This window comes from Protopterus annectens, chromosome 7.part0 (genome assembly GCF_019279795.1).
Source record: "Protopterus annectens isolate FY-2018-M chromosome 7.part0, PAN1.0, whole genome shotgun sequence".
Classification (NCBI taxonomy): Eukaryota; Metazoa; Chordata; order Ceratodontiformes; family Protopteridae; genus Protopterus; species Protopterus annectens.
The window spans coordinates 1,708,437,349-1,708,459,239 of record NC_056739.1 but is presented as its reverse complement, the minus strand read 5'-3'; positions in this window follow the sequence as shown (position 1 = coordinate 1,708,459,239).

Genomic DNA, 21,891 nt, shown 5'->3' with positions numbered 1-21,891 from the left:
TCTTGAGTTGTAATTCCTGATATGTACAGAGCCTTATGCAGTCTTCCATAAAGTGAAGGTGCCATTAGGGACAACTCTTTCATGCCAAAATTAATCCTAGAGGTAGTAGTCTTGAACCAGGCAACTTATTTTCCCTTAACCCTAAACAAAAGTGAAATAGTTTTGTACATATCGAATATAATCACACAACTAATATACTATCTGTCAGAAAAACAGAAGGTTTCAGACAAATCGTATACTCCTTTTCCTTTAAACTAGGCTATCAGGGTTGGCCAGTATAAAGACAAAATGTGTCTAAGCTATTGACTAATTGTGTTGCATTTTGTTGTGGTTGCCAGGCAAAATTTTGCAAAGATAGGGCAAAAGCAGCTATAGAATGGCAGCATCCATTACAGTAGCCTGCGTTATAGATTTTTCAGCCCAGACTCTAAGTAAGGCAATCACTAGGGCTTCTCTTCATACTTTATCACCACATAACAATTATCACTGCAGTTTTCAGAGCATATTGGCTTCTTATTCTAGGCCTATGGTCAGGGTCTGTGCTATTTAGTACTTTTCCCTTGATATATATGGTAGCAGCAACCTTTATGATGAATGTAGCATAGTTGTGTGATTAATTTACCACAATAGTAGAGGTTTTGAATACAAGGATCACCGCTGTAGTCCAGGCTCTCTTCCTGTAACTCCCATGAAAGCCAGAACCCCTGAAGCTGTGGGCTCCTTCTTGGTTTAACTATCTCTTCCTTTCCTATCTGTCTGCCTAATCTTCATAGACTGATTAAGGAAACTTTTATCTGCGCGCCTGTCCTAGGACTACCTTACCCCCCTAGAATAACACTACTGTCACTCCCTCACCCAAATAAGAACTAAAGGTGGTGTGGATTGTTCTTCCTTTACTACACTGTTTCTTGGTATCCTCAGTATAAAGAATAGATTTACCCTGTTCTGGGATGTTCAAAGCTCTGTAAGTCTGGCAGGACAGATGGATGTCCATCTATGGCTGATTTCTATCTGTGATGAATTATACTACATCAGTGGATCCTGTGTTCAAACATCTGTTAAAATGTGATATGGTGAGTGGATCACATAACTGTTCTTTCTTCTAATGGAAGACCATATTTTTGGTGATGGTAACTTTTACCAGAAGGAAATCAGAGCTCCCTGAACATTTCTGACCATCCAGAAAGAAGGGATAACACTCCATATGAATTGATCTGTCATCGCCACAAAATCACCATTTTTCATGACCTGAACCATTAAATTCGCTTGCAAGTGCTTTTCCAATCCACTGTAATGCACCTGAGACATATAATAATGGTTTACAGGGAATTGAAGTACTCTACCACCCAAACAGTGGCTTTGAGGAAGTGGACGCCTATCAGTAAATGGAAAAAGGGTGTGAAAATCAACAATTTCAATATCAAACAACATAAATATGTATATGTATATGGGTCTATGCCATAAGATAGAAAATTCAAAAGACTGAAAGCCAAAATATCTAAATTGTGAAATATTGAAAGCATTTTTAATGCACTGAGGCCAGGCCTCCTGCACTCCCCATGTGGGGGGCTATGTCCCTCCACACTCCCTGCTAATTATATATACCAACTCAGAGGTCGCACAACAGTGGAGAAGGGGCAAATTCCCATGTCAGATATTTCACAATTTAGATATTTTGGCTTTCAGTCTTAAATTTTTGAACTTATGGCCTAGACCCACATATGTGTATGTATATATATATATATATATATATATATATATATATATATATATATATATATATATATATATATATATATATATATATATATATATATATATATATATATATATATATATATATATATAGGTTTACTACTGCAATGCAGTAGTGCAGGGAATCAAATGTCATGTGGTTGAAAGGCAAGTTTCAAAGAGGCACAATGCTAAACCAGACTACTACGAATTCACAATAACAAATGTGAAGCATAATTCAGTAGACTGAGTTTGGTATTGTGAGTGGAGATCATGGTACAGTGAGGAACAGGGAATTTACCCTTGTCCTCACTGTAGTGCGATCTTAGAGTTGGTATATATAATTTGTAGGAGATGTGAACGAGTGCAGCCCTACACATGAGGGCTGCAGGGGGTTTGCCCCCCTGCAAAACAGTAAAAAACGTATGCTGTTGACTTGAAATTCTAATGGTAAGTTACTCTGAATAGCGTGGGTGACTGATATCACTTAAAGCTATTTTGAATTCATTCGAATGCGGACATCAGTGAACTGACAGCTGATATAGTGTAGGAGTTGAGATCGCAGTTCTGATGTTAATTTTCACTGATTAATCAAACAAAGAAAGTGCATTCTTTATTATGGTAGTAAACCTCTACTTTGTTACGAAAGTACATTTAAACAAATCTGATTTACCCAAGATGATTTCTCCGAAACGGCATTTCAACGAAAGCACAGACTGCCAAATTCTTTTCCTTGTGAAAGGAACCACTTGGCTACCATGATAAGTAACCAAAACAGAGCAAAAGTAAGCCTACCAAAGTGGGGGCTTCACCCCCCTACTTAAATATACCAACTCTGAGATCATACTAAACAGAAGCGAGAGCACAGTTCACCATGGTTGCCAAGTGGTTCCTTTCACAGGGAAAAGAATTCGACAGTACATGCATTTGTTGAAATGCCATTTTGGAGAAATCAGCTCAGGTAAGTCAGATTTGTTTGAATGTAATTTCGTTTAAACAAAGTAGACCCATATATATATATATATATATATATATATATATATATATGGTTCCCCTTCAGAAGACTGAAATATCACAATCCTGAAAGTCATAAGACTGAAGACCAAAATCCTGAAACTTCAAAATCCTAAAACTCAAAACTTGAAACTCACTCCCGTACATATATACCAACTCCAAGGTGGCACTACAGTGGGAAAAAGTTAATTTCTAACCCCACTGTAGTGTGACCTGGAGTTGCTATATTTAATTTACGGGGGGGGTGTGGGGGCAGAGGCCCCCACTTGGGGTGGTGGAGAGGGGCTTGCCCCCCTGCATAAACGTAGCAAACAGTGTGTGGGACGTTATTTATAGTTGCTTTGTAGTTTTCAGTGTTTTGAGATTCAATGTTATGAGTTTTAGATGTTTTGAAGTTTAGATGTTATGGTCTTGATGTTTTGAGTTTAGATGTTATGAAGAGTAGCTGTTTTGATAGGTAACCACATATGTAGATATATATATATATATATATATATATATATATATATATATATATATATATATGTGTGTGTGTGTGTATGTATAAAACTGAGTTTGATCAAAAATCAAAGCATAAAACATTGAACAGCCACACTGGCAATTATCATTACTCACCACTAAAATCACTGCAAAAAAGTAATCACACATGTAAACTAATAGATTGCTTTTGTGATTTCGAAAAGTAAAACAAAAAATGCAACTTATTATATAGTGGGCTTTGCCCTCCACACCTTCCTACATCCACAGAAATTAAATATACTAACTCCAGGGTTATGTGTGTGTGTGTGTATATATATATATATATATATATATATATATATATATATATATATATATATGAGTCTACTTTACATGGTCGACTGTTCACAAAGTCGACTTTTATATGGCCGAGACCATATGATCAACTTTCGGAAAGCCGACCATGTAAAGTAAACACAACAAACACTTACCTTAAACTGTCAGCAGGGGGGCTATGCCCCCCTGCACCCCCCCATTGGGGGGTTCCTCCCCACCCCACCCCCGTAACTTAAATATCCCAGTTCTGAGATCGCACTACAGAGGGAAATTTTCCCATTCTGCACTGTATGGACATAGCGGTTCCCCATGGTTGTCTTTTCAAAAGTCTATCATATGTGTGTGTGTGTGTATATGTATAATATATATATATATATATATATATATATATATATATATATATATACATATATATGTGTGTGTGTATTTATATATATATATATATATATATATATATATATATATATATATATACTTTTTTTTTCTTTGAATAAAAAGTACAAGAAGAAGTGTTCCATTAGAGATCATGTCCTCCAAAATCCTAAAACTCATGGCTGTTTATGTACTTATGGCTTGGTCTACTCCCCACATATTTACCAATCATAAGTTAGACTCAGCTGTCATATCTAGAGCTTCCCTTGGTTTACTTTAAGGATTGGGGCATGCTGAGGTTCTCTAAACAGAGAATCATTTGGTCTGCTAGGGACTGTTTCCTATCTTCTCCACAGCCAAAGCATGTCATAGTACAATACAAAAGTTTTGCATGATTTTCAGCATAACTTGGCTTCAGATCATCATCTTTCCTTCCTACTTCTATGATACTTTTTTTTTACACTGGCGTGTATAGCTTCTGAAGGGCTTATTCACGGAGTAACTTTTTTGTTCTGAGGTGCATCTGGAAAAGTAGGAGGAGTAGAACTTTAAAAACTGTGATGCTGGAGCAACGACCTTTGAAGAAAAAGTTGCTAGTATCTTCCAGTCCCTTGGAGGTATAAGTTCTCCTTCTCCTCCAACCACAATTTGCATCTCCAAGGTGCATTGTTAGAGTGAGAAACTCATATAATTGCTATTTATGTTGTGTTTGCATTGCTACTTTTACTAGTTTTTAATAGTTTTTCTCCATTTTATCATCATAAATGGGAAACTGAGGAGTTTAGCCACCTAGTAATGATCTGTAGCAGAAAAGATTACTATCTGGACATAATTTTGGACATTGTCATAACTAGGACATTGGGTGTCATTGGCATCCAGGTTAATCTTATGATTAACTAACAATGATCATGTCATTTTTGTGACTTAGAATAGATGGAAGGATTAAAAACAAAAACAAAGTAGATGGTGTGGTATTTTAAAAGAGTAGATAATGCTATACTGAGGATGTGGTCAAAGGTAAGTTAGGTAACTGGAAGTAAAACAAGGGAATAAATAAGCTAAGGGAGTGGATCAGAGATGCTATACTCAGGGCTATGGACATGGATGTGAAGAAGAGACAAGGGAAAAAGAGAAAAAGACCAATATGGCTACAAAGAAAAGTGAGGCAAGCAATTAGGCCAAAAGGCAGATCTACCCAAGATGGAAAAGAAAAAGTTGGGGAGATGGAGAAGGCACAATAAAAGTGGCAACAGAGATGGTAATGGTAGAAGTCTAAAGTTCAATATGAGTTAGCATAAGGGATCAAGAAGAGAAGCAAGGGATATTTAGGCGCATGACAGAAAGAAGAAAGGGAGGGAGTGTCAGAGACAGCTAGGCTGAATAAAAATTAGTGAAACAGCACAGAAGACTGGAAAATAGCAGAGGTACTGAATGAATACTTTGCTTTGGTTTTGGAAAGGAAAGAAAGGTGCACTGCTGGAATGAGGTAGGGCAGAATAAATAGAACAGGGGGCAGACAGTGGGAGGGAGAGGAGAATATTCAGAGGGAACTGGCTACCTTAGGGAGGATAAGGCACAAGGACCAGATCAACTGCCTCATAGAGCACTTAGACATCTGATCAGCAGACCCCCTCACTGAGATCTTCAACAGATCACTGGATTTTGTGGACATATTAGAGATCTGGAAAATTGTGACTGTTACCCTTATATGGGGTAAACAGAAAAATCCTGGGAATTACAGACCTGTAAGCTTAACAGCAGCAGAAACTAAAGTCATGGATAAAATGCTGAGGGGAAGTCTCATAGCATTTCTATAGGACAACAATCTCCATGACAAAAACCAGCATGAGTGTATGGCCAGAAGGTGCCGTCAGTCAAACCTGATCAAGTTTTATGACTGGGTTACAGAAAAACGTGACAAGGGAATACCTATAGACATAGTGTGCCTTGTCTTCTGCAAGACCTCTGACTTAATACCACACAGGAATCTGATAGAAAAACTGGAGGGGTTACGGGATAAGACTAAAACTGAGCATCTCAGTTGTGACATTATTGAGTGGTAGTATCCAGATGAATTTAGTGAAAGAGAGTTGTAGGAATTAAGAAATTGACTAGTGGAGTACCACAGTGGTCTTCATGGACTGAATACACCTCACTTTGTCTCAGACATAGCTGAGAGAATATTAAAGTATCAAACATTTTGGTTGATAATAAAAAAAGATGTGCAGCAGTGGCGGGGGGGTGGAGTGAGTTTAACAAATGACTTGCAAAGGCTGAACAAATGGACAGACATCTTTCTGTTAATTTTCAGTAGAAACAAATGCAAAGTCCTTTGCTTAGGCAACAAAAACCTTGGTATGAAGTATCAGTTATGAGGCGAGAAACTGATTACAACAGAGCAAAAAGAGGTCGAGGTGTTGATCATGTCTGGACTGAACTACTAGTGGAGCAGAGAGAGAGAAAGCAGTGATGGCAACAAACAGAATGGTGGGATTTATCCTTGAGGGAATGGACTCTTGAAGCAATGAGGTATATTCCACTGCCCAGGGACTTGGTCAATCCATGCATCGAGTATTGCTTGAAATTCTGGAGGCTATATATATGAAAAGGTCTCCAGGGACTTGGTCAACCCATGCATTGAGTATTGCTTGAAATTCTGGAGGCTATATATATGAAAAGGTCACATCACAAAGTTGCTGGAAGGAATTCAGGAGAGAGTTGCCAGAAAGATCCATGGAATGACAGGGAATGAATATGACAAGAGGCTTAAGGAGCTAAAGCTCTTTTCATATGGGACTAGAAGGGGCAGGAGGACACTACTTTGGTCATTCTAAGAAAGAAGAACAGAGTAAGGAATGCCACAGAGATTATATTGTAAGGCACTTAACATGACAAACTAGTAAGACTTGTTTTGTCCTGTATTCAGGCAAATGTAGTACTGTGGCAGTGAAACTCCGGGATTCATGAAGCTTGCACCAGGTGCAGGCTTAGCATCGGCGATCTAACACTAAATATGGCTGCCGAGCGATTCAGGTACGAGCTGTTTCCACGTGCACTACCTGCATATGCCACGGCCGCACAGCTCCTGGCACATGTATGCTAATTACCCCATGCACAGCAGCGTAGCATGCAAATGAAGGTATATAGCGATTCAGGAAGTGGTGCAGGCATAGTGTAAGCATGCAGAAATGTAAACCAAAAAAAAGGTTTACATTTTTTCAAACATAAAATCGTAGCCATGACAGCGGACCAAACTCACGTATTATACTGTTAATATATGCCAATGGCTATATAGCCATTGGCATAAAAAAACATGCACAACATATAAAAAAGAACATTTAATGTCATGCCCACACTAACGCAAAGCAAAATTACAGTGCATCGGTGCGCAAACGGGATCACAATGAAAATTTATTTATATGTAATAAAACTGCAATGTAACACATTTCATGAATTCCCCATAATAGTCAATGTCACGCATGCTACACCACACCATGGCGCAAGGGTTGCTAAGGGGCTGTGACAGTGTCCTGCGCGGTAACTAGGTATTAGTAGTCAATGCCATGCAAATGAGACAAGTAATACTGAATCACAAAATCCCCGCTGGCGTAAGGCTGTACCTCACAGTGTAGCGGTACAACACTGAGGTGTGGCCTGGAGATAAAGATGACATCAAGAGAGGGGTGCGCCACCTTAGCTGTAAGCACATTGGAGCATTGATAATCCAGTTTGCCTGTTGCTAAGCAAAGCAGCAAGATAGGTGTGTGTTGAAGTAGCCATAGTTTTGCTTAGGTGAGAACACACAAGGTAACCAAATGTGCATGTGAACGTGGATGAAAACTTGCTCGAAACCCGGTAAACAGCTGTGCGCGGCATGCACCAGAGCTGAAACAGGAAGGATACGGGAAGAAAATAAGGAAATGCTGCAGCATGGTAATTGGAGTACAAATGAGTAATTAACACCTAGGAACCACAGTGAGCCATTGACAACAGCTAACAAGGCTGCTAGCAGCTACCTGCAGAACAGGAAAGGGGAGATGTGGTACTGCAAAGAAAAGAGAACTATCACAGCAGAACAAAGCAAACTTGCAGTAGATCAGCTACATAACACATTTTGCAACACAATCCTGGGTTGGGAAAGTACAAAACAAGAAAGCTGGCAGCTGGATTCATGCCTGACAATGGGAGGGGAATCAGGTTGAAAAGTGAAGTAAAGGGCAATAGACAAATCACTGCAGCCAAATGTAATTCAACACCAAAGGCCCCACAATAGCAGTACCTGCTGTAAAACCCATAATTAAGATACTCTGCAGCTGGAATAGCACATACACTCCAAATTACATCAGCAGCATCCATAGCTTAGTAGTATAAAGTGTGAAAGCACCTCACACACACTTGTGTATTCCCAGACACTCTGCACCATTGGTGTATACAGATGGGTAACGTTTAATATGTACATGTTAGGGGCTGCCATAGCTTTGATTCACCAGCATGTGTTGGAGACTGAAGGTGGTGTGGAGGATGATCCTGACAACCATCTCAGGCACCAGAGGAGGAGAAGAGTCTTCAGACCCAGGGTATCCTGCCAGGGGCTACATGATATGGAGATAGTAGAGCGTTACAGGTTGGACAAGGACACAATGCAGCAACTTGTTGAGCTGTGCCGGCCATGCCTCAGAGCCAGAAATAACAGAGGGGAACCCATCCCAGTGGACACGAAGGTATGTGTAAGCTTGAGAATACTAGCCACAGGTACCTTTCAAAGGCCAACTGGGGATATCATGGGGATCTCACAGGCATCAGCATTCAGGGTACTCCACCAGTTCCTGGATGCCATGTTACCACATGCCAATGAGCCCATATACTTCCTCTGAACGCAGGAGGAGTTGGCCAGCAATATGCATCTCTTCCACCGTGTGGCAGATTACCTGGAGGTACTGGGTGCAATAGACTGCATGCACATACACATCAAGTCACCACCCGGTGAGCAGGGTAGGCGCTACATAAACCACAAGGGATACCTCTCCATCAACTGCCAGGTTGTGTGCAATGCCCAGGGCATTATCATGGATGTGTGTGCTGGCAGCCCTGGAAGCTATCACGACTCCCACATCTGGCATGCCTCACAGTTGTATCAGGTATTTACCAGGGGGGACATCCCATACGGCCACCTGGTGGGGGATGCTGGCTATGCACTGAAACCGTGGATGATGACTCCCATCAGAAATGCACTCACACTCATGAAAGAACACCATAATGAGGCACACGCACAAACCAGAATCATCATAGAGTGTGTGTTTGGGATGCTGAAATCACGGTTCCATTGCTTGGGCATATCAGGTAAAGCCTTGCAGTACTCTCCAGGCATGTGTGTCCACATCTTCATAGTGTGTGCCATGCTACACAATATGGTCCTGCGGAAACAGCTGCAGCAGGGACAGAATGGTGAAGGCCCTCACAGCCCACCACCATTGCCAAGGGCCCCACAGGCACAAAGGGACTCAGACCACGAACACCCTGTGCCAGCCCCAGTAGGCAGATGGAGGCGTGCCCAGTATGCCCATACTTTGACAAGGAGGGAACATGTAGCACACACACTGACAGTGTAGGCACCTATGGACTGACATCCTTCTTCACCTGCACATACAGTAAACATGGATGGCACACACACACGACCACCTGTAAATTGTCATGTATACTACTGTGCGCATCCTACATAGACAGCCCTCAACTATTGTACACACAACTGCCAATGGCACAAGGTAAGTCAATACCTGAACAGTAAATTAAGCTATCAACATGTGTCAATACTGTATCTGTAGGTTCATAGGTACATAGGTAGGTACTTGCCTAACTGCCCGAGGCCAATCAAAAGCCTAGCCAAAATGTGTCTGCTGTTGCCACCTCATTGATTAACTAACTGTCCCTCTGTGGAGCAGAGCCAATTGCAGGATCCCTGGGGTGTATCTACTGTTCCCCACCTACTCTGCAAGGATTCCCTGGAGTGTTAATGAGGGGCTCAGTATAATGTAATCAGGGATGTAGTTCCAAAGCATGGGGAGTACCTGTGACAGGAATCTGTCACTCCAGCATCTTCCAGTTATGGTTGTGGCAAGGTGTAGCTCATTACAGTGTGTGGCTCACTGTGACATGGATTCCCATAGGTGGAGCATATCCATTAAGCCTGACATGGACACAGCTTTGTTGGCCAGCAAATATCATCTCTGAGTAAACAAGATGCCACTGAGTAATGCAAGAGTTTATGCAGTCTGGCAGCATAGGACACATGTCTGAGGGCATTATTCCTCTTGGCGAGGTATGTTCATGGTCCTTCCAGCTGTTGGATGTGTCTTCTGAGGTACATCCAAAATGGGTTATCATACTTGATGATGGGATTAATGAGTGATGAGTAAAGGGGCACAATAACCTCAGTCTGTTTAGATGCGAACCCTTAAGTAATCAGATGGCCTACATAGATGTCCTAACTACTATGCAGATATGATTGTCAAAGGAGAGATCACTATCTAATGTAGTCCCCACATACCCATTACATCATCTGATTTATAGTGTCTGCCACTCATGTGTTAATATGTGTGTGTGTAGTTTCCTAAAATGGAATGACCATGCAGTATGTGGCCTTTAGCTGGAGGCCATGACTCTGACACCCCGTGTTGGTCTATGTGAGGCCCCTTGAAGGACATCTGTAACAGCTGGACTGTTAGTTATGGCTCCCAGTTTGCTGTAATCACCAAACACGGTCTGCTGTAGTCCACCTGTGTTAGCCTGTACCTCTGAGAAGTATATGGCAAACAGTAGGGGTCCCAGGACTGAGTCCTGTGGGACACCAGTTGTGACTGGTCAAGAGTTGGACCTGGAGGCTGCTAGGCTTACCATGTGGGTTCTGTGTGTAAGCCTGTTGGCAAACCAACCTGTGATGTATGGGTGTATGTACTGGCTGGTGAGTGTAGAAATAATACCTGAGTGGGGAATGGTGTCAAAACCCTTGGTGAGGTCCAGGTAGTATGTGTGAACTACCACACACCACACCTAAAGTCTAGGTGACTGTAAGATGTCAAACAGGTTCAGTAGGCATGATCTGCACTCAATCAAGCTGACCTGGGTTGGGTCAAGTGTCTGGAGGTTACTATTGTCTATGTTAATGAGTGCCATGAGGATGTGCTCCATAGCCATGCAGATCAGGCTACTCAGGCTTATGGGGTGGTAGTTACCATGGTCATTTTTGTCACCACCTTGGTGGAGTGGAATAGCTGTTGCCATGCACCATTGAATGGCCATGTAGTCTGTGTAGAGGCTGATGTTGAATTGCTATATTAGGCGGGGGGTCAGTTTGTCTTGTAGTGTCTGCAGGATGCAGTCTTGGACACCATCTGCCTCCATTGACGCTCTGTACTGCCGTTTGAAAGGGCCATTACCATTTGTATGTCTCAGATGTCTGGGATACTGTACGTTTTGGCTATTGTTGTGGGCCCTGTAGGGGGTGAAGCTTACACCGAATGTGTCATCGTGTGTTGGTGATATCAATAGGGTCAGTATATTCAGTGCAATATTGCACCAGCACAGTGCAAATCTGTATGTTACTGCTTAGATCCTTGACATAGCCAAATAAGCCTTTGTGGTCATCTTCTGAATCCATCCCTATTTACCTGTGGATGTCAGCCTTGGATGATTACATGAGTAACATAAGTGTCTTGCTAATACTGGTCACGGATGTCTGCATGTTTTGGGATTTGCTGTTGTTCTGGACTACTGTCCTACTGTTCTACTTCTGTTGTATAGCCTGTATATTGCAGGGGTTCAGCAGACTGGTGTCCTTGTGTAGGAGTAGTGAGTCCTGGTTTACCATTGATGGCATGACCCATACATCTTTGTAGGTGCTTATAGAGTGCATTTGTAATTCTGTCTGTATCTTGAGCAGTGTCATCCCTGAGTGTGGTGGCTGTGAACCCTCCCACCTCTGTCATTGGTACTGTGAATCTAGCTGTAGGAAAGGTATTCACTGTATGTTCCTTGGGTGGGGGGAGATGGTTGGGAGTGGAAATTACCAGTGAATAGTTCATGGTCAGATCTAAACAGTGACCGGTTTACCTCTGCTGTAGTGCACCTGTTGCACATGTCAGTGATTACCACTTCTAGTATGTTTTCACCTCTCATTAGTCCATCTACCAACTGATACAGGCCATATGAGGTGATAAATCCCAGGAAGTGCTGGGCCTGGAAGTGAATACTCGAGTAGGTTATCCAGTTAAGTGTAGGGTAGCCGACATTGACCAATAACAGGGTGCCTGGTAGGACTGTCATGTTTACCACTGTCTCCAGATAGTTGTAGTGGTGCTCCTGGGTCATGGAGGGTTATCTGTAGCAGCTCACCATTTGCATTGCAGTCGTGGCTGATGTTAGCTGCACATGGATGATCACAGAGGTATCATGCTGCCCCACTAACTTGGAGGTGTAGGTATCCCCAATGAATATGGATGCACCCCCTCCATGTCTGTGCCAGTCCATATTCAGTGGCTGAAATGTGTGTTATGGGTTCTAGTCTAGTTGTGCCGGTGTGCTCATAGGAGCCTTATACAGGTCCCAGTCACAGAACAGATGTAGCTGCTGTCCATACTGTGGGGTGCTGTGAGTGCATGCATGTTGTGAGTACTACCCCTGGTGTTGAGTAGCCTAACCCTCATTGATTCCGCTTTTGTGCACTTCATGGAGGTGAGATTCACCTCTGAGACCTGCCTAAAAAATGGCACCATGGGGTGCCAATAGCCTTGCCCAGTATTCCACAGCCTTAGGCTGACACATGCAAGTTGGTATGGCATTGTTGCAGGCATGTTTCCTATCTGTGCTTGTATCCCATCTTTCCTCTAGGTAACCTACAGGTAAGCAATACAAAGCCTGAAACCTATACAAGTCCACTAGCTTCCAAGATATGCTTTTGGAGTGATTATGTATCAGTAGTCTGTATGCTCTTGCTGTACTTAACTGTTGTCTGACTACATGGTGATTTTACACTGTATATTGTGATCAGAAAACTCTGTATAATCACATATGATGTTGGAGATGTCCTGCACTGTAGAGGTTCACAGATAGGTAGTAGGCTATCTGCTCAAGGGCATTTAGAAGCATAGCTACAGTGTGGTGGCTTTATCTGCACCATTGATGAAGTAACTGAGCCTCTGTCAAGCATAGCCAATGAAGTGATTCCAAGCAGAGTTGCCGGAAGCTGTTGAAGACTGGGGTGCTGTAGGATGATAGGGGCACACAGTGATCTCAAAAGGGCATGTTAACATGACAACCCAACAGCATTCAATTTCCCCAACAGGTCTTGCTGCTATAAAACTGGAATGGCTCCCTCATACCCTGGTTGTATATTTCTGGGACACATGATCCCAGGGGTGTATATACCGTTGCCCAGTCACACATCAAGGTTTCCCCTGAAGTGTGTCAGTGAGGGGCTATGCCAAATGTAGTTAGGATGTTAATGTATAGTCTCTCAATTCATGTATGTCAGTATTTCGAGAAGCTCACTGGGTGTGGGTGTCTCCGCCTGCTGTGTAGCCAAGCTTACACATAGGATTCATGGACATAGGAAATAGGCAGAAGAAACGTTAATGTCAATAGTGTAATGGCTACAACATTTGCATAATATCTTTGCAGTCGTGGTTCAAATCCCAATAAAGGCAGAGATGTTATACATGTTACATAGTATACCTTAACCACAGCTTGCATATATAGGTAGTATTCCACAGAATAATAAACATTTGGAACACACATAAACCCATGTGTGCTGGAGAGTAGAGTTAACAGACAATGTAATGGTATGTAAGCCCATAGTGAGATGTTACTTCACTGAAATATATATATCCTGAGTAGTTAGCAGAAGTAGCCATATTTGCGTGCACAGGTTGTAGGATGTAAAGTTTGTTTAACTGTGTACAACTGCTGGTATAATGTTGCACAAACACCTTTAAACCTGCTTAAAACTGCTTAAATTAGCCTTATTCTGTAGTAAAACATGTCTAATACGTTGCAGATGTTAAACCCTGGACCATGCACACCATAGTCATGGGACTTACCACTAAGCCATCTAATATGTATACATGGTAAGTGGTCGTTAGACTACACCTTATACTACAGGCATTTCACAGTACAGACCACAAATGGGACAGTCACTTTGTGTACATATGTACAGTACATTGTAATGTACTGTAATGTGTGAATCAACATATACAAGTCTACATATGTATAAGTGTTACAAATTAATATGAAATATATCTCTATATATATATATATATATATATATATATATATATATATATGTATATATATATATATATATATATATATATATATATATATATATATATATATATATATATATATATATATACCATGACCCCCATTAATATTCAAAATGTGCACGCTGATTGGTCAGCGCGTGCATTATAATCGACTTATACTAATGGAAAAAGGTCCGGTCGCCCGGACTTTTTCCATTAGTATAAGTCTTTTTTAAAGCATTGCCTCGAAATGTTAAAGGAGTTTAACATAGTGAGACAGGTTTAAAAAATGGTCTTGCTTTCTCCGTTGCTTTTTTTTAAAACCTGTCTCGCTATGTTAAACGGGTTTAACATAATGAGACAGCTTTAAAAAAAGCAATGGAGATCTCCGTTGCTTATTTTAAAGCTATCTTGCTATGTTAAACCCATTTAACATAGTGAAACAGTCTGTAAAAAGCAACGGAGATCTTGCTTTCTCCGTTGCTTTTGCCCACAGCTCTGATATAGGCATACGCATGCTCAGTACATAAGAACTGCCGCAGAATACCAGACAGCTGCAGAAGGGCAGCAAGGAGGCATTATACAATGCCATTATTTAAGAAAAGTAATTATTTTTTTTCTTAAATAATGTCATTGTATAATATAATAACCACGCCTGGGTGTGGGTAATGCTGATTTACCCACGGTTGGCTTTGTTTGGCCACTCAGGCTTTGCCCTCATGACCAAACTACGCCAACCATGGGTAAATCCAGCATTACACACCAGGCATGGGTTATTATATATATATGTCACTGATGTGTGCACATAGAAATATATATATATATATATATATATATATATATATATATATATATATATATATATATATATATATATTTCTATGTATACACAGTAACGTCTATAGCTATATATATATATATATATATATATATAAAAACATCTATGAACACACTTTGTGACACAGAAGCATTCCAAATGGATAGAAGTGTACGCAAAACACATGCAGCTCTGGTATTATAACTATTAATATTAACCTAATTCCCCATAGAAGCAATGGTTGCTGTGTATGTGGAGATTGGTGTGGGGGAGGACTGCTGGCTGATGGAATATGCATCAAGGAGGGCCTGTGTCGGATGTTCAATGCATGAACTGGAGGGGTACACATGGAGTATGGGCACAATGTAAAAAGGACACAAAACAAGAACCATTCTCATCCATAATACACCCTGTCAGGTCACATTGCAACACTGACTTCAACAAACTTATGAACATTAACAGGTATCATACATATGTACACCAACTGACTTACACATTTGTTTGCAGTAGTGAGGAACGGCTGTAGTACACTGTACACACTAAACACCATAAAAGTTGTACATATCTCAGATGCCTCAGTGGTCAAGTCAGTGACTGTGGTGTTCATGGTCCCAGTTTCAAGACCTGCAAGGGCTGTTACGTCATTATGAGGTCCCGAATAAGTGATGTTGGATGCAGGGTGATTAAAGCACTTTTAAGCAGACATTAGCTGGTTATTGTGCCGGAAAGTGCCAGTAAGCGGCGCTTAAACATGACTACATGGATAAGCGCCACACAGGTTTAACCTTTGCTGAACGTCAAGCAGATCACGGGCAAAGCAACTCACAACCTCTGAAATGTGTGTTAATCACTCTTGCACTACCAGTGCCTGCTCTGAGAGGTAAAATGACCACTGCCAGGATTATAACAAGCAACCATGTACACAATCTTCACAATAACCTACCACTAAGCTACCTGAGTAAAACACAAAAGGGAGGATTGTGTGGAAATAGGACAAACTGCCATGTATATACATATAAATCAACATATATATATATATATATATATATATAAATCAACATATATATATATATATATATATATATATATATATATATATATATATATATATATATATATAGGGAGAGAGGGAGATATATGTCGATATATAGGGATATACATATATATGTAGATATATAGATAGGTTAACAACATCTACACAACCATGGAGGTACATATAAATGGGATACCTACCAAATACTGAATGCTTGACATACCGACGCATGTAATCACGAGGCTTAAAGACTGAAAGACCACAGTACCGAAATACCAGAAGGGCGAGTTTCAAAGTCCTGATGTTATGGGACTTTTAGTTAGTGTTTCTGGTGTTGTGGTTCAGGTAGGTTACTGTGTGTGTGTGTGTGTGTGTGTGTGTGTGTGTGTGTGTGTGTGTGTGTGTGTGTGTGTGTGTTTCTGAGGGCTTTAGTGTGTGTTCTGAGTGTGTTGTGTGTTTCTGGGGGACTGTAATGTGTGGGTGTGGGTTTGCTTTGTGTTTCTGTTTGTGCAATCTCAGAGGTAGAATATTAAAGTAGGGGGGTGGTTGGGGTGTAGGGGGCCTTGCCTACCTGCTCATACGTAGTGTAGGATGGTTTGTTTGGATGTGGTGGGTAGCAGTGTGTCTGTGTGTGTGTGTTCTGTGTTTGTGTTAGTTTCGCGAGTTTGACTGTCGTGAGTTTGAGTGTTCGGTAATGTGGGGTTTAGGAGTCTGGGTCCAGTACTGTGGGTGTCGGAACTGTGTGCGTTTGGGATTCCGTAGGTATCCCATATACAGCGGTTGAAGTGTTCATATATGAGTATAACTTGGACCGTAGCAATCACACATTCCGCCACGACTAAACTATATGAACAAAGGATATGGAGAGTATATGCCTATACGCTATTACAAATATGTGCTATGGACATGAGCCAAAGCCAAAGAGGGTCAGCCACCAACACAACTCCAATGACTGCAAATACCTATGACAGAAATACACAGACAGCTTTCATGTAGCAACACTTTATTACATTCTGATGTATTGCCGAAAGGATTCAAGGACTAACATCACCTGCATGCTATACAGGAACCATTTAACAGTGCCTTTAATGAATCAGCCTGCAATTACCATAGTATTAGTCCATTAAAGGATAGATGTTCAAATAGGGAAGGAACCCTCACACACATATTGAGTATGTATAAAAGTAGTTCCTACACACCTGCATCTGCTATGTACACCCACCATCTCCCCCACACCCAAGCCAATTACAATACATACTGCAATAACATCACAAATCATTCACTCACTGTACGACATCTGCAGAAGCCTTAACATACCTTGTCAGAGACACACTAACATGGCCCTATGTGAAATAGTTGCTGTTATACAATGGAACAGCTGCTGATGTTACAGGGTTTGTTTGCACTAATCCCGTTTCAGAGGGTTGTGTGTACACCAGGAAATGTTACCAATTACTGATTAAAAGCACAGTATGATACACATTTATACCAAACCAAAAATGTCTGGTGAGCACACTGTAAACCACCTAACATTATATGCATAGCCATACAGCCTTGAGCTGCTCAAACATCCTTGCCAGACTGAAACATCTGCAGAAGTATCAGGTACAAACAAACCCTGCATAAGTAGCAATGTTCTGAAATATAACAGCTGTACTCACATGTAGAACAACATCTTCTAGGCATTACACACAATCCATGGGAGTCATGAAGCTAATATATCTCTGTGTGACTCCATATAGCTGTTGCAATACATCACAAACAACACATCCAGGCCATCTTCCTCGAAAGTAAGACAAAGGGACAAAGCCCAAGTGGAGTACTCAATTATACATCACTGTTGCCATGGTATTGGTTAATGGAGTAGCTGCACAGCTGATATGTATGTAATTAACTACTTTGGAACACCAACTGGTGGTCAGGATAGCACATGTTATTGATATTTAACTATAAAAGGATGGCTTGTCACACTTTCAAACCATCTGTATATACCAGCAGAACATTGCAAAGAAGATTGAAACGCAAACTGAAAAAGATTGAAATAACAGTCAACGACACCTCAGGTTACTAATAAGGTATGTAGAACACTCAGTATGTCTGTGTATGTAGTACCTATTCTGTAATAATTAAAGTGTACACAATGCATATAGTGGAAAAAGTTATCTTGTAGTAATGTATTGTTGAGCATAGTAATGCTTGTAGTATTTATGTATGTACTGCTGTAGGTCACAAGGCAAACACCTCATACACCACAAGAGATGCTATATAAGGGCTTTGAACCCAACTATTCCTCTCCAGCTACTGTCAGTGGTAGGGTCGGTCCAACAAGTATGTGCTATAACAGGGGATAGTATATGTTGATATATTGTAACAGTAGGCATATGTATGGGTGTATTACTGAGAATAACATGTTGAAAGTGGGCCTACAGTGCAATTATGATTTGAATTGTGGGATATTGTGCCAGTAACTGTGTCAATCATTTTGTCCTTGTACTGCGGTATCATTCTGGGCGATGGCAGAATGCTTCTCAGGGCTAGGGTCATACCTGCCTGGGCTACAAGATCGGAGAGCTCTTCCATGTCTCTTTTCATGTAGTCCAGGGAGATACATCTCAGGTCATTCACACCAACATGGACAATGACACAGTCATATTTGTACTTGTTGTTGAGTGACCTGAGTGCGTGGGTTATGTGGTGGATCCTGGCACCCGACAGGCAGCTGACAGTAACCTTCTCCTTGTTTAGCCTGGTGAGTGGGACATCAGTGTGCCTGACTATAGAGTCACCTATGACTAGTGTGTTGGGTACATTGTTTTGCCTTATTGAATGTGGTTGACTGGCACACTGAGCCTGTGGGCTATGTGTCATTTGGGCTGTGTTGGGGGATGGCGGCTGCTTGTGTTTCTGCTTTGGAGGTCTCTGTTGCTTAGACAGATTATTATTGAGCGCCTCTGCGAATGTTTTTGTGTTACTATGTATGGATTTTGGTGGTGTAGATTTAGTGAGACTATGTGATGAGTGTGGTGTGGTGCAAATGTTTACCTTCTCCACATGACTGTCAAGTTCAGTCTTGGTTGGAGAGAGCTTTACCTCCAGTTTGGCTAGATAAGTGCATCTCTCACAGGTTGTAGTGTTGGGTGGTAGGAGGAGAGGGATGTCTGTGTACATGAGGCAATTTCTACATTGCCTCAAGATGCCCAGATTCATCAGATAGGCAGGATAGAACACTGGGAGCTGGCCCTTGGACATGCCTGAATAAAAAACTATTTTCCTCTAGATAAGTGAGGAAAGTGAGTACAAGAGCTGTTTTTCTCTAAGCAAATGAGAAAAGTAAGTACAAAAACTGTTTACCTCTAGGTAATGAGGAAGATTGAGTGCTATAGTAATTAGTAGCTTATTTAGTGCTTACAAGTTCTGAACAAGTGCTGAGCATTAGTAAGCAATCCAGCTAGGATCTTGGATAACATAAACACACTGCCCCTCCCCCCCAACAGGTACACAATCATATATCCATGTACACTACAGAGCCCCTATAACCACAACTATGCAGGTGCAAGCTGCACTCAGGCTGCATGGTACCTGTCCACATCCCAGGTTGTATCATACACACATGGCAAAACAATTTGCTCTCCACATACACATCATGTAAAACAGAACTTCATGTCAGGCTGTGTACACACTGAATGGTGCACACCAACAGTTATCACAACCTACAAAGGGGACACACCATTGATAATGGGAAGCACTGCACTACTACCCTGCTGAGTTGGGTCTGAAAGGGCATGAACCTTGATCAACTTATTTGATGTCAGCAGTACAGATGTAGATGACAGTAAGGATGATTTCACACAGCATATCATAACCTTGCCAGGTCATAGGACATCATCACCCATACTGTGTTCCACCTACACTCAGTATACTAGATGTACATTCCTATGTCACAGGAGTGTTTTTCAACTGGACTGATGGCAGAACCAACACTACAGAAGGTGTCTGAATAATACATACACATTACATCAGTGCTAGCTACAGTAAGACAGGGTTAATTCATTGTACTCCCCCTCATTGTAGTCTATACCACACAGACTAACATAAGGCATCTGCCTATTGAAGTATGCGAATGACTATGACCTAGGAGCAATAGCTGACTCAATGAGTGTTGCGGACAACATACAGAAGGGGCTTTGTGAGTGAGGTATGTGACATATGGCCACAATCTGACAGCTACATATTGCAATGTCACCCCTATGTTAATAACCCTTTACCCATGCACTACCACCTAGGCAGCAGTCAACATAATGGATACTGTATGTAAGGGATGCAACTGGGCAGTTGTCTTTCATGTTATAGTTATGTCATCACACCTGTCAGGTAGTCGTAAGTGGCAACCCTAATCATGACAGGGTGTCATCCATGAATATAAAGATCATTATTCAGCCATACTCAACACTGAAGTGACCCATATCAGATTACATATTTCCTTTAAGGGTATTGGCCATGTTCAGATGTCCTACACCAGCTTTCCCAATCCCCATCTCCACTATGTAGCATGATGCCTACCCTGAATAAAGCCATGTACAACCCAGTGATGTTGGACATACTACTCGTACACATCCTGATCTCAAACACATACTTCATGGACATCCACCTTCCTAGTACAAGGATCACCACATGCTGGAAAGAGCCTTCTCCCATACACTTTACATACTCCTGCCATACTATACATCCCTGTCCAGCAAAGCTGCACATTGCCCCTCTTTCAGACATGGTGTGATGACCGCATGGTAAATATATCATTAACCCTGTGGATCAGTTATGTGGCATTGCTTGACCTGGCCCCAAAAACCCACCTGTCGGCTACAGATAGGTAACTTTTCATCCTAGGCTCATACATGGCCCAGGGCATATAGCCTACTAGTTAACTTTCACTGTACATGCTATAGTTGATATCCAACCCTGCAAATAGAATCAGGCTAGCCAGTGTCCCATGTGTATCACATGTGCAACACAGGTAATACATGACAGGACGTTGAACTGCTGTACAGTGCCGTGTAGATGTATATGGCAAAGTACATACATGTAAAACCTTCTGTGAGCAACTCTTCAGGGTCACACGTCATGTCTGTTAAGGCAGTGCAAGTCTTTATATGTGACATATACACAGCATCAAGGTCGACTGCATTAATGTGGACACATCCAGCCATGTGCTGATAGGTAAGAACACCAGTACAGGCCAACAGACATGCCCACATCAAGACAGCATCCACATGGAGTATGAGCAATGTAATCAGGTGACACACACATATATGGTGATAATATCCAATCACCATTGAGTGTCAAATGTGTGTGACGTAAACATGTCAGTGGTGTCAGTGTCATGTAGATTTGCAAAGACAACTATTTAATTGTAATAAATTTGATACACATGTATGTTCAGCTGTAGCTCTGTACGTCTCTGTGAGTTACTGTGACCTGTCTCCATCATTATGTCTTCCAGGTATGCCGCATGCAAGCCTGCCACCTTATACCTGCTTGGAGGATGAGGCCCTCATCCCATACCTACTTGATAATCATCATGTACTTTTCAGCCATGTGCCACAGGATACACAGCAGTGGAATGCCCTGTGGCAGGAACTTCGCAGAAGGGTTAATGATGTGGGTGGGCACAACCACACATACCAGCAGGTGCGCAGACACTGCACAGACCTAATTAGATGGGCAAAACAGCGTGCGAATGCAATCGCCAGGGAACAAGGTGCAACAGATGATGGGCCACCAACCCAGCCCCCACTCACACGTACCGAGGAGCTACTGGCCTACCTGGGGACACC